The 12,976-nt window shown below is 44.5% G+C and overlaps 2 long non-coding RNA genes across 2 annotated transcripts in view; one reads left to right on the forward strand and one right to left on the reverse strand.

The window, feature by feature from the left end:
- The first annotated feature begins 739 nt into the window (after nucleotides 1-739).
- On the forward strand, nucleotides 740-5,443 carry LOC145547406 (uncharacterized). The gene is made up of 2 exons (XR_014083813.1): nucleotides 740-1,054; nucleotides 3,720-5,443. It is a non-coding gene; the product is annotated as an uncharacterized LOC145547406 (long non-coding RNA).
- LOC145547405 (uncharacterized) overlaps nucleotides 4,230-12,976 on the reverse strand; it is an 84,677-nt gene continuing 75,930 nt past the window's right edge. The window contains exons 5-9 of the long non-coding RNA XR_014083812.1: nucleotides 11,164-11,336; nucleotides 7,517-7,622; nucleotides 7,257-7,413; nucleotides 5,797-5,881; nucleotides 4,230-4,480 (exon numbers count right to left, since the gene is read on the reverse strand). This is a non-coding gene — a long non-coding RNA (uncharacterized LOC145547405). The remainder of the gene's footprint in view (nucleotides 4,481-5,796; nucleotides 5,882-7,256; nucleotides 7,414-7,516; nucleotides 7,623-11,163; nucleotides 11,337-12,976) is intronic.

Here is a 12,976-nt window from a genome sequence, read left to right on the forward strand (position 1 = left end):
CGATGTAACACAGAAGTCAATCAGTTTGTTCAGATTTATTTTTCTTCATCAAAATACAAAATGAAATACCTAACTCAATTGTTCCTTTGTAAGTATTTCTTTTCACAAAGTTTGAAGAGGTCACCTCTTTGTCACCAAGTTTCCCAAGGACTGGAGACTAACTTTGAACATGATCTTGTAAGTACACACACATTCACAACCCAGGAGCTCTTCCAGGAAGAGGTTGGTACACAATATCTAGTTTTTTTGAAATTCTTCTGACCTCCCCCCGCAAAATAAAGCATTTATTTCTCTTAAACTATTTCCTAATAGCATTCAGAAAGACAAGAGCTCAAGACCTTCCCATGAAAGTAATGAAGATAGCAGTTAATAGCCTAAGGCTATACAATGAACTATGGTGCTAGAGAAGACTCTTGAAAGTCCCTTGGACAAAAAAAGAGACCAAACCAGTCAATCCTAAAGGAAATCAACCCTGACTATTTATTGGAAGGACTGATACTGAAGTTGAAGCTCCAATACTTTGGCCACCTGATGTGAAGAGATGACTCATTGGAAAAGATTCTGATGCTGGGAAAGATTGAGGGCAGGAGGAGAAGGGGATGACAGGATGATATGGTTGCATGGCTTCACCAGCTGAATGGATATGAGCTTGAATAAGCTCTGGGAGATAGTGAAGGACAGGGAAGCCTGGTGTGCTGCAGTCCATGGTGTCATAAAGAGTTGTTATGTGGGCAGAGTCAGACATGGTGATTGAACAATACCATAGGTCATCAGCTCCTAATTCATCATTAATTCTCAGCCAATATCACTAATATAATGCTTTGCAATGTCACTAGCTTCCCTGGTTGTGCAGACAGTAAAGAATCTGCCTGCAATGGGGGAGATCTGGGTTCGATCCCTGGGTTAGGAAGACCCCTGGAGGAGGACATGGCAACCCACACCAGTATTCTTGCCTGGAGAATCCTCATGGACAGAGAAGCCTGGCAGGCTGCAGTCTATGGTGTCACAAAGAGCTGGACATGACTCAGCAACTAAGCACAGCACAGGGCACAGGGTGAGATTCTACAAATCGTTATCTGAAGAAATGGTTTATTCCCCACTTGGCTAAAGCTGCTTCCAAGGATGTAGACAATTTCCCTCACTCCTACACTCTCCAAAGGTAATCAACTTGCTGAGCAAGTGAGGGCAGAGCCAGTTTCTGAAGTAGATGTTATGGAACTTTGAGTACCTGACCAGCTTGTTATCAGTTACACAGTCTATGAAAGAATAGTAATGATTTATTTATAAATCTTGCTCTAATTTTAAACTTTAACACAGAGTCCCAGAAATGACTTTAGAGGTTTTTTATTTTATTTCCAACGACCTCCATTTAACAGACGTGGAATCTTGTGATAAGTATTTTGATTTTCATGCCCTCCTATTTACTAGTTTACAAAGTTAACAATATCCATTCTGTCTACCCTAAGAAATTTCTCAAAAGGGTAAAATGAAAACAGAGTATACAGACTTTATAAACTGTACCTCCCATGTGAGTGAATGGGAGGAAGCAATTGTGACTATGCTGACATTTTCACAGCTCTATTGAGACATTTTTTAAAAAGCATCATATTGCTCTCACTGAGCAGAAACTCCACATTACAGTTTCTCAATCTTAGCTTGCTAAGAAACAAATTCTCTGGCCCTAAAAATCTTGAAAGACAAAGTGGTTTCAAGTGGATTAAGCCATTTATTTGTACTTGGAAGAGCCTCCAATGAGAGCTGGCAGTAAGAACCACCCTCCTCATGAGTCTGAATTGTATCCTCTCTTCCTTCTGTCTTTCTGCTCTTACCTCCATTTTTCCCTCATTCTTTTCTGGCTTTCTCCTTTCACTCACCAATTTATGCAATCATTCACCATCTCTTGCACTGTCTATTGAGTCTCTACCATGCTCCTGGTGCTACACCTGGGCAGGGTTTCACAGAATCTTCACCAGCTGAGGGACCATGGGTGAGCTGTTACTGGGGAAGTGCTCCAGAAATATACACTTCATTACTCCACCCCTGTAGACAATATTTTTCATTTCATTTTAAACTACAAGCAGCGCTATTGCATTCACTATATTAATGATCATTTCTAAAGGCTTTTTACTCTTATAATCAATCCAAACGTATACAGACTAACCCCACATACAAAGCAACTAATAGGGAAACAAGTGATCAAGTCTTATATACTCAAATCATCTGTTAGTTCTCCAGCTTTTACAGTAAGTGGTCTTGTAAACTGTTTTCAATGATTTAACTTTAACATCTAACTAGGTGGTAGGTACTCTGTTAGGAACTAAAAATATAAAGATGAGTGAATCAGACTCACTTCTCCCAACAAGCTCAAGTGACAGACAAGAGAATTGGTAACGTAATGAAACACAAGTGAGGGAACTGCTCACTTGCCAGGGAGGAATCAGGCAAAGCTATAGGGAGGTGGTATTGTTTTAAAAAAAAATTTTTTTTTAAGAAGCAAATGAAAGAATGAGCTCCCATTTCTGTGGTCCAGAGATGAGTTTCCCAGGTCCCTTCTATGTATCTGCTCTACCCTCTTTGTGAGTAGTCTTGGAGCTGTATGCCCAGATTCCATGCACTCCCCCTTCCTTGCTCTGCCTCTTCACCCAAAGTCGAGAGCCCAGGGAGCCCACGAACTCCAAGCTGAAGGGAATGGGCACCATAAGACTGGAATTAGGTCCTATGCATTTAAGAATCTTAGGCAGGGGAGGGCCAGAGTGTAACAGCACTTAACATTTTCTGATCTCTTACTTCCTAAACATGTTGGGATCTTAAAAACCAAAACTCAGTCCATCCTTGTGGCAATGAATAATTAAAGAAGTATTCTTGAATTAAACTAATGTTTATTGACTATCCCCTGTGTACCAGTACCAGGTACAGTGATAAATAAGATGGGTGACGTTCCTGCTCTGATAGACTCTATCCTCTCATGGATTTTATCCACAGAGGGCTAAAGCAATTCATCCAAAGGTACAGAGCTAGAAAGCAGCAGGGCTAGGACTGAAACCTTGCTCTTTCTGACTCCAAGTCCTACACTCTCAACACTCCTGAAATAAAGTCAAAACCAAACAAATCCTGTGTGTGCTCACAGGAGAAAGGTGAACAACCAATGGAACCAGAGTCGAACTCACCCCTTGACCCCAGGCATTGGCAGTTTCTGGGGTATGATTGGATATCTATGTCTGGGGGTTTGTAAGCTGCCCAGATTATTTTGAGAACCAGTGTCCCAGGGCTCGCAGGGAGCCGCTCTGGGGTTCCTCAAAGGAAGGAAAGGAGGGGGCCAGTTTTAAACAGGCCCCTTGACTCTCGCTTGAACCTGAACATCCCCACTTTTACCTTGTTCATATCTTGGTCCTCTGCCTCAGGTTGCCACTAAAGAAAGAATTCTGATGCTAACAAAATTAACAAATTTGAACCACTCTCTTAAGGTTCTTAGATGTAAAACATCCATGGAGTTTTTGCACCAAGAAAACTTTCTCTCGGCATCATTTTGGATGTTGCATACTGGTACTTTGGTTATGGACATTCTTATATCCTATTGTAGAAAAGGAAAAAGTTGCTTGAATTATTAGAAAAATGTCATAACTTAGCGAAAGTGTCAATGAATGCCATAAACCTAGAGTTTATACTAACCTTTACATATTCACTCGGTGCATATTTACGGGGCATCTACTATGTTCTAGATAATGAGGACCAGTCAATCCTAAAGGAGACCAACGCTGACTATTCATTGGAAGGACTGATGCAGAAGTTGAAGCTCCAGTACTTTGGCCACCAGATAGGAAGAGCTGACTCATTGGAAAAGACCCTGATGCCCTGATTGAGGGCAGGGACAGAAGCGGGTGGCAGAGGATGAGATGGTTCATAGCATAACTGACTGGACATGAGTTTGAGCAAACGCTGGGAGATAGTGGGGGACAGGGAAGTCTGGTGTGCTGCACTCCGTGGGGTTGAAAAGAGTCAGACACGACTTAGCGACTGAACAACAGTAAGATGATGAGGATACCACTATGAAGTTGAAAGACAAGGTGACTTTCAGGTAGCATATATTCTGATCAGTTCAGTTCAGTTCATTCGCTCAGCCGTGTCCAACTCTTTGCAATACCATGGACTGCAGCACACCAGATTCTCTGTCCTTCACCAACTCCCGAGCTTATATATTCTGATGGGGGAGACAAATAGACAAATATATAAAGGAGATAGTGTTTAAGCATGCACATCTTTCAGTCCTGGGTCCTTGCCTACCTGGAGTCCTATAGAAGAGAGCTCAGGGTTCCTCCTCGGTCCTCTCAAGCACTGAGGAGCTGTTTTCCCTCCTAATGGAGACTGGGGCTCAGAGGCTCAGTTCATGTGGGTCAGCTGGCACGTGTGGTAGCTGCTACTGCTGTGGCCTCTATCTTCAAAGGCTTACCAAAGATCTGATGGAGTCTGATAACCAGCCTGCCTATGAGGAGGGACAAGCCTTGATTTCTGGACATGAGAGGGAGTCTTCTTTGATAACAAGGAATATAAGTTATCTACACTTCGCTAAGGCTGCTTGGCCTTTAAAACAATTTTGAAATGTCCAGAAGCTTCCCAAGTGGTGCAGTGGTAAAGAATCCCCCTGACAATGCAGGAGATGCAAGAGATGCAGGTTCAATCCCTGGGAGATCCCCTGGAGTAGGAAATGGCAACCCACTCCAGTATTCTTGCCTGGAAAATTCCAATGGACAGAGGATCCTGGTGGGCTACCACTCAAAGGATCACAAAGAATTGGACACAAGTAAGCACAGGGAAGTCAGACACAACAGAAGCCCATATTCTGAGAGGTGGTCATTTCCATACATCCTGTTGCTTCAATCCTGCAAGAACAGACATCTAATCCATCAGATGTCTGGAATTCAGTCTGGAGAGAGGATCTGCATCTTTATCTGCATGAACATTCACAAACAGTTTGAGCTTAATTGATATACTCATAAGTGACACAATCTGATTTCAAGGCTAGAGATAGGTGTTAAGGCAGAGGGCAACCACCTATCATCTAACAAGTGGATATATAAGAAAACTGTATAATAAGCATATCAACAGCTGGCATGTAAATGAGAATGTAAAGGTAGTTCAAGCTCCATGGAGACAATCTTTTCTCCTAAACACTGTCTCATTCTTTAACATTCTTTTGTAGCCTCAGCAAGAAGGGTACCTATCTTCTATGGATATGATCACAAGTATTAAATGAATAAAGTGGAAATTAATGAGATTTTTTTTCTTTAAATGGCTACATGCAAACTTCAAACAGTTCTTTCATAGTCAAATCAACCCCATCAGGAATTTTCAGACTCATAACTTTCATTCCACTGGGTTCATCTCCCAGATTAAAAGACTTGTTTATAAGACAGCATTTATTATTTTCTTCTCTTACTAAATAAAAGTTATACACACTTCAAATTAAAAAAAAAAGTTAAAGGCACCAAGAAACAAGTTAAAATTACCCAGAAATGTTTAGGTAGAAATACAAATAAGAACAATTTGGAGCCTTTTCCTTCAGTCTTACATATTATATAATATTTTTAGATGAATAACGATTCTGTTAAGAACCTGAACTACCCACACATCAGGCAGAGTTCCATAATTAGTGGCAGGGGTGAAGATGGAAGATGCTCTCTGACTACTGAATTGGCAAGATCAGAAATGAATGGCACCATAAAGATCCCAAGTCTTTCATTAATGCTTAAAGCTGAGGCTTTATTTATAAGGAGATTCTAAATTCTAGTCTGGTCTCACCTGGATGCCTTTGATAGAGGTAGCTTGCTTGTCATGCTCATGAAGAAAAAAGTCCCAAGCTCCATAAAGACTTTTTTCCCCATACCTAAAGAGGAGAGAAAGATATTGGCAAGTCAGGGGAAGAATTGGGGCAAACCCTAAAAAACTTCTTTCCCTTTGGGGTCAGCTGACCTAAAGTCAGGATTGACTATTCCAGCTGGGGTCAAAGCAGTGACTGCACATGGAGAGGTGATGTCCAGAGGCAAAGTTGCTGCCCAGATTTTAAGCAGCCTGGACCATTGTCTATACCTTACATGCATGCATGCTAAGTCGCTTCAGTCATGTCCAACTCTTTTAAACTCTGTGGACTGTAGCCTGCCAGGCTTCTCTGTCCGTGGGATCCTCCAGGCAAGAATACTGAAATGGGTTGCCATACCCTCCTCCAGGGGATCTTCCCAACCCAGGGATTGAAACTGCGTTTTATAGTCTCCTGTATTGGCAAGTGAGTTCTTTACCACTAGCACCTCCTGGAAAGCCCTTGTCTATGCCACTCTTTCCAAACTTGAGCCAGCATCAAAGTGTATATGAAATACGTGTGTGTGTGTTTAGTTGCAAAGTCGTGTTTGACTCTTTTCCGACCCCATGGACTGTAGCCCACCAGACTCTTCTGTCCATGAAATTTCCCTAGCAAGAGTACTGGAGTAGGTTGCCATTTCCTTCTCTGTGATCTTCCTGGACCAGGGATAGAACCCACATCTCCTGCATTGGCAGGTGGGTTCTTTACCACTGAGCCACCGGGGAAGTATACATGATAATATATTTCTGTTTGTTTTTCTTTTGTTAAAAAAAAAAGAAAGAAAAAAGACTTCCTCTGAGAGCTTTTAAACCACAGATTGCTCAGCTCCCACCCCAGAGTCTCTGATTCAGTAGACCTTGGGTGGGGCCTGAGAATTTGCATTCCTATCAAGTCACCCCCACACCAGAGTTCCAGGACCACACTTTGAGAACCACAGGTCTACACTGACACTTGTTCTGTGGAACACAGGTTCAGAACTCAGGCTTACAAGGCAGACAGACCTGATTTTCATTCCTGGCTCCATCACCTATAACTATGTGAGCCTGGGTGAGTAATTTAACTAATCTGAGCCTCTGTTTCCTCATACATCAAAAAGGGATAATAAGATTATTCCAAGAAATGGAACATATAGTTTATGTTGTGTTAAGCAAATTACACAGCTCACAGTAAATACTCAATACATGATTTTGTATTCTTTTAAGTTTCACCTCAACACCCTCCTGGAATCTTTCTGCATCTGTTAGTACTGATCCCCCAACCCTCTAAAATCCTGGCTCAAATCCCCTTCCTTTCCAACCCGCCTGGTGTTAAGGAAAGCACCTGCTCCCACCAGGCCTCCCAACTCAGCTAGCAAGTGCCTCTGTCCAGGCTAGTCCTCTGCTGCCACCTTGTGGCCTAAACTCACCTAACAACTTGCAGGTTAATCTGTTCAGCAGGTCCCTGGGGCTGCAATCCCAAAACAGAGGTTTTTCTTTGCAAAGGAGCCAGAGATGGTGTCCACTCAGGCTGCAGGTGGTTAGGCTGAGGAAGTCTTCTCGGCCAGATCAATCAAAAGGGCCATGCTTCCGGAAGATTGCAAAACAATACAGGTGCTCAGATCAGGACCAGGCGACTTGGAGAGTTACCTGCTGATCCCCAGGCAGGAATCTGGAGGCTTCCACTGACCTCACACCTGTCCTGGCCAGCAGCCTTCAAAGCAGTACCTCCACCTGTGGTCATTTCTGAGGATTCCTGGGACCTCAGAATTTATCTCTTCAGATTCCTCTTGCTGCTGCCAAAGACATGTCAGGAACAAGGCTGTCATGGGGACCCATGCTGGAACCCATTTCTGGTGGACTGCTCATCATACCAATTTTCTGGGATAAGCCCAGTGCTTAAGTAGCAAAGACACAAGACAGGCATGTCGGCAGTGAAATGAGTCCCCAAGATGCTCTTGCCGTCTTGTTTTTCATTCCCATTGCAAGCAGTAAACCTTAGTAAACCTAAGTAAACCTTAGTAAACCTAAGGTGTCACAGCTCAACAAGAATTGCGGTTGTTCAGTCACTAAGTCATCTCCGACTCTTTGCAACCCCATGGACTGCAGCACGCCAGGCTTCCATGTCTTCCGCAATCTCCTGGAATTTGCTCAAACTTATGTCCATTGAATCGGTGATCCCATCCAACCATCTCATCCCCTGCCAGCCCCTTCTCCTCCTGACCTCAATCTTTCCCAGCACCAGGGTCTTTTCCACTGAGTCAGCTCTTTGCATCAAGTGACCGAAGTATTAGAGCTTTAGCTTCCCTAATAGCTCAGTTGGTAAAGAATCCACCTGCAATGCAGGAGACCCTGGTTCGATTCCTGGGATGGGAAGATCCGCTGGAGAAGGGATAAGCCACCCACTCCAGTATTCTTGGGCTTCCCTTGTGGCTCAGCTGGTAAAGAATCTGCCTGAAATGTGGGAGACCTGGGTTCAATCCCTGAGTTGAGAAGATCCCCTGGAGAAGGGAAAGGCTACCCACTCCACTATTCTGGCCTGGAGAACTCCATGGTCTGTATAGTCCATAGGGTCGCAAAGAGTCGGACACGACTGAGCGACTTTCACTAATGTTTAAGATTCAGTATCAGTCCTTTCAATGAATATTCAGGGTTGATTTCTTTTAGGATTGACTGGTTTGATCTCCTTGCAGTCCAAGGGACTCTCAAGAGTCTTCTCCAACACCACAGTTCCAAAGTTTCTTCAGCACTCAGCTTTCTTCATGGTCCAACTCACATCCACACATGACTACTGGAAAAACCATAGCTTTGACTAAATGGACCTTTGTCGACAAAGCACCGTCTCTGCTTTTTAATACACTGTCTGGGTTTGCCATAGCTTTCCTTACAAAGAGCAAGTGTCTTTTAATTTCATGGCAATGATTTTGAAGCCCAAGAAAATAAAATTTGTCACTGTTTACACATTTTCCTCATCTATTTGCCATGAAGTGATGGGACTGGATGCCATGATCTTAGTTTTTTGAATTCTCAACGGGGGAGAAAATGCAAATTGCTTTATTTCTTAACTACTTTATCCTTTCCTGCTGGAAAGCAGAGCTCTTAATGAGAGTTTGAACATAACTCATAACTTTGAGGACACTTGTGGTTATTAAAACTTACCTGGGCCAGTTTTTAACTCTTCTCATATTCTCCTATCCCATCTTTTCACTAAGTGCAGGGCCCCTGATTCCTGGAGCAGAGGAAGCAGAAGACCTGGTCTAGCTTGGGGTGCCTCCTTGCCCCTCACTCTGCAGGGCACGGGAGGAGGTAAAGGTCAGAGTGCAATGTCCGTTTACTCAACGGCCATTCTCAGAGCCCTCTCTCCATTAGCAGATTTCTTAGAAAACACAAACTGACCCCTTGGCAGGAAGTCAAGTGCTGGCTCTCCCTTAAGGACCCACAGGGCTCTTTGGAGAGTGCTGTCAAGACACCCTGGGCATAGTGCCCTGTGGGAGGGTGGGCTCCAACAGCTCCCCACCATCTACCTCCACCCCCACCCCCAGGGGCCAACACCAGAAGTGGACCCAAGGATAGTTTCTGCCAGGATCTCTGGCAGCCTTGGCTGGGGGTCTTGTGGATTACTTCTGTTCAGTTTCCTTTACCCACAGGAAACTCACATCTTTGCCCAAAGAGAAACATGAATGCAGGCTGTTTCCATAACCACTCCCAACCCCCCGAAACATGGCCCTGACAGATCAGTAAGGAGCATCCTTCTAGCAAATGAAAAGCTGTCTGTCTCTTCTTGAAGGTCCCTCAAAATCTTCACAGATGATGTATTTGGAGACTTGCCTTCACCCAACTCCCCACTTCACCTCCACTGGAAAGAGGAGAGATACACTTTCTCCTTTCTGCAACAGGGAGGGCAAGGAAGCACCTCTCCTAAGGTCCCTGGTGCCCTGAGGCTCCCAACACGATAGCTCTCCCTCCTTGTGTTCTCTCCTCCCAGAGCAATAAACTTCCGGCCGAGCTGGGAGTGAAGAGTGTCATCCAGACAGCTGCCACCTCTCAGGAAGGCGAGGCTAGGAGGGAGGTGCACTTTGGGCTTCTCTCTTTAGAATATGGGTGATTGGGTACCCCTTCATCCCCATTTTTGGGCCTCTAGTTACCAACTCTGGGCAATTGACAGGTCCCACTCAGCATCTGCTCCCTAGACAGTTGGGTCCAGCACTCATGCAGGCCCTGAAAGGAGTAAAAGGCAAAGCATTGACTCTTCTCCAGTGGCTGCCACTAGTTGAACTTTTGATGGGCTTCTTTAAGACTTGGTGATGGTGGTTTAGTCACTAAGTCATGTCCAACTCTTGCAACCACCACCCCATGGACACCAAGCTTCTTTGTCCATGGGATTCTCCAGGCAAGAATACTGGAGTGGGTTGCCATTTCCTCCTCCAGCAGATCTTCCTGACCCAGGGATTGAAGCCACGTCTCCTGCACTGGCAAGCAGGTTCTTTACCCCTTGCACCACCCTTCCCAGCCTTGTGACCAAGGCTTCAAAGGAGTAGGGGTGAGGATAGGTGGACATGGCACATATAATTTTGGGTGAAAGGAGGAAAGTTCCAGAATAAGAGCCCATGGTCAAGAAGAGTGCACTCATTTCGGCAGCAGTAGACAGTCAGAAGCATGAGTCCTGGGTGCCAGGGCAGAGGGTGAGAGGAAGTTTGTAGATTAACAATTAACCAACAGAAATCACACTCATTGACTTCATATTTTTTCCTCCTTATACAGATACAAATATGCCCAGATGCAGTATGGGAAAAACCCTCCTCAATGCCAAAACTTTCTGGGGGAAAAAAAGGAAAACCTCTTGAACTACTTTTAACCATCTTTGTATTGTTCTAATTTGTCTTAGCAGCAAAGAAACTTTCTTTTGTGAACTCAGGGCTTCAAAGTCAGCTTTGTTTTCATGCATGGTATTGATCTGGATTCTCCGGAGGGTGTCTTGACATCTCTCCACACCTTCCCTGATTAATCCAGCAAGCCCAACAGGCCCTCCTCCGCTGACAGGGAGAGGGAGGAACAGAGAAACTCAGAGCCTCCTCAGAGGTAACAAAACCTGTCCACAGAGGAGTGTGAGCTGAATACTAAGTCAACACCCAGGGCTGTGTGGGCGCTTCTAAACATCTCAGTATCCCAGCTCTGAGAAAGCACTGAGGTCTCTCTGGTGAAACGAACCATGAGATTTTCATGTTTTTTGCTTCCTACCTGATGTCACCTCTTGGAAGGCAGCCCCTTGTTTCTCTTCCCTGAGAGAGAACTGGACAAGCCATCCAGGATCCTAGCTCCCAGCCTGGCCTCACTTACCCCATGGATGGTACTCTGCTAGGTCCCCCGTCGCGGCGTCCGTTTCCGCATCTGCCAAGCAAAAGGCTGGAAGATTTCTCAAGTTCAGCTCAGCTACTTCTTCTCTCTGATGCAGTGTCTGATTGAATCCTTCCTTTGACAAGCCCCTGGAGTCTCACCTCAATCATCCCAGGCTTCTAGAACAAAACAGAAGAGGCAGTGGCTTAAACAACAGGCATTTAGTCCAGCACAGGTCTTTAGACAGACATTAAACCCTGGCATGTCTGAAGGAATAGAGAGGAGAGAGAGGCTTACCAGATTGGTTTCAACAAAAATATCTTACATACCTGATAAATATTTATCAGCCCAAAAGGGATAAACTTATTCCACTTATATGTCTGATATTTTGGCAGTTTGGTTCCTGAACATTCAAATCTGAGTTCTCAGGCTTGGATTCAGACACCTGGAAGCCAGAGCTCAGCAGAACTGTGTGATTTCCAGGTGCTCTGTTTGGCCTGGGGGTAGAGATTATGGGGTGTGAGATGATAAATCAGAGGAAAGTTTACTTTGTATCCTAAATATATTTATAAAAGTCTCAGAGATATCAAGTCACAGAAGAAAGAAGAAAAGTACTAGAATTCTGTTATCAGCTGTCTCCACTCACTTCACTTAAAAAAGCAGCTGAGTCCTGAGTGAGGGGGACACTTGGCAGGTTTGACTAAGCCCACTTATCCTAAATTTGACCCCCCGCTTATCCAAATTTGACTAAGCCTGCTTATCCAAAATTGGGGGGGGGGGTCATACTGTGAGGAAAATGAGCTTAGAGCCTGTCTTAGTTGCTTCCCTGGATCCCTGTCCTTTTGGAACTGGGTTATACTTAGCTTGGGGCCTCAACAGAGTGGAAATGGAGAGAACAAGCAGAGAAAGTCAGAGAGGCTCCATGGCCTTGGAGAGGATAAAACCATGAACCCCTGGCTAGTGACTTGGGTTTCAGGCCATCTGGAGCCAGGCATTGAACCTCAGGCTTCTCATTCATAAAACAGGGACAAAAATATCCATCTCACAAGGTTAGAGTGTTTTCTTTCCTTTTCTCTTTATGCCTCCATGCCTGCATAGAGAAATAATTTGAGAGATGTTTACTGAATAAACTTCACATTTGCCCAGAGACAGCACCAAGGCTTCAGATAAAATTTCAACTTACTATCATCTAAACATTGTACAGCTATGCGTGCATGCTCAGTAGCGACCGACTCTTTGTGACCCCATGGACTGTAGCCCACCAAGCTCCTCTTTCTAGGGATTTCCCAGGCAAGAATACTGGAGTGGGTTGCCATTTCCTCCTCAAGGGGATCATCCCGACTTAGGGATCAAACCTGCATCTCCTGCATCTCTTGCATTGGCCAGCAGATTCTTTACCACTGTGCCACCTGGGAATCCCTCTCACCTAAAGGTTCTCTCTCCAAAGTTGAAAGATACATCCAGAGTACTTCAATTAAAATGTTACCTAGTTGTCTAGCTCCTGGCTTATCCTTTCATCTTTTGTAGTTCTAGGACCTCCCATCTGAACACTATGTTTTCCCAAAACAGGCGATAGACCCACAGGCAACAGACAGGGCAACCACTGCTTCATTGAGAGACTGGCTTCCTTCCCATCTGGGATCCCACAGTCCTCATTGCTAGGATTTGGAATAGAAGATTTCCAGGTAATTTAAATGTACATGGAACTACCCAGGCAAGAATACTGGAGTGGGTTGCCATTTCCTTCTCCAGGGAATATAAATGTTCCACACCTCAAAACTCTCACCCATACCATAAACTGGGATCTCAAGGACCA

The sequence above is a fragment of the Giraffa tippelskirchi genome, chromosome 4, assembly GCF_054371585.1.
Source record: "Giraffa tippelskirchi isolate mGirTip1 chromosome 4, T2T-mGirTip1v1.2.pri, whole genome shotgun sequence".
In the NCBI taxonomy this organism is placed as follows: domain Eukaryota; kingdom Metazoa; phylum Chordata; class Mammalia; order Artiodactyla; family Giraffidae; genus Giraffa; species Giraffa tippelskirchi.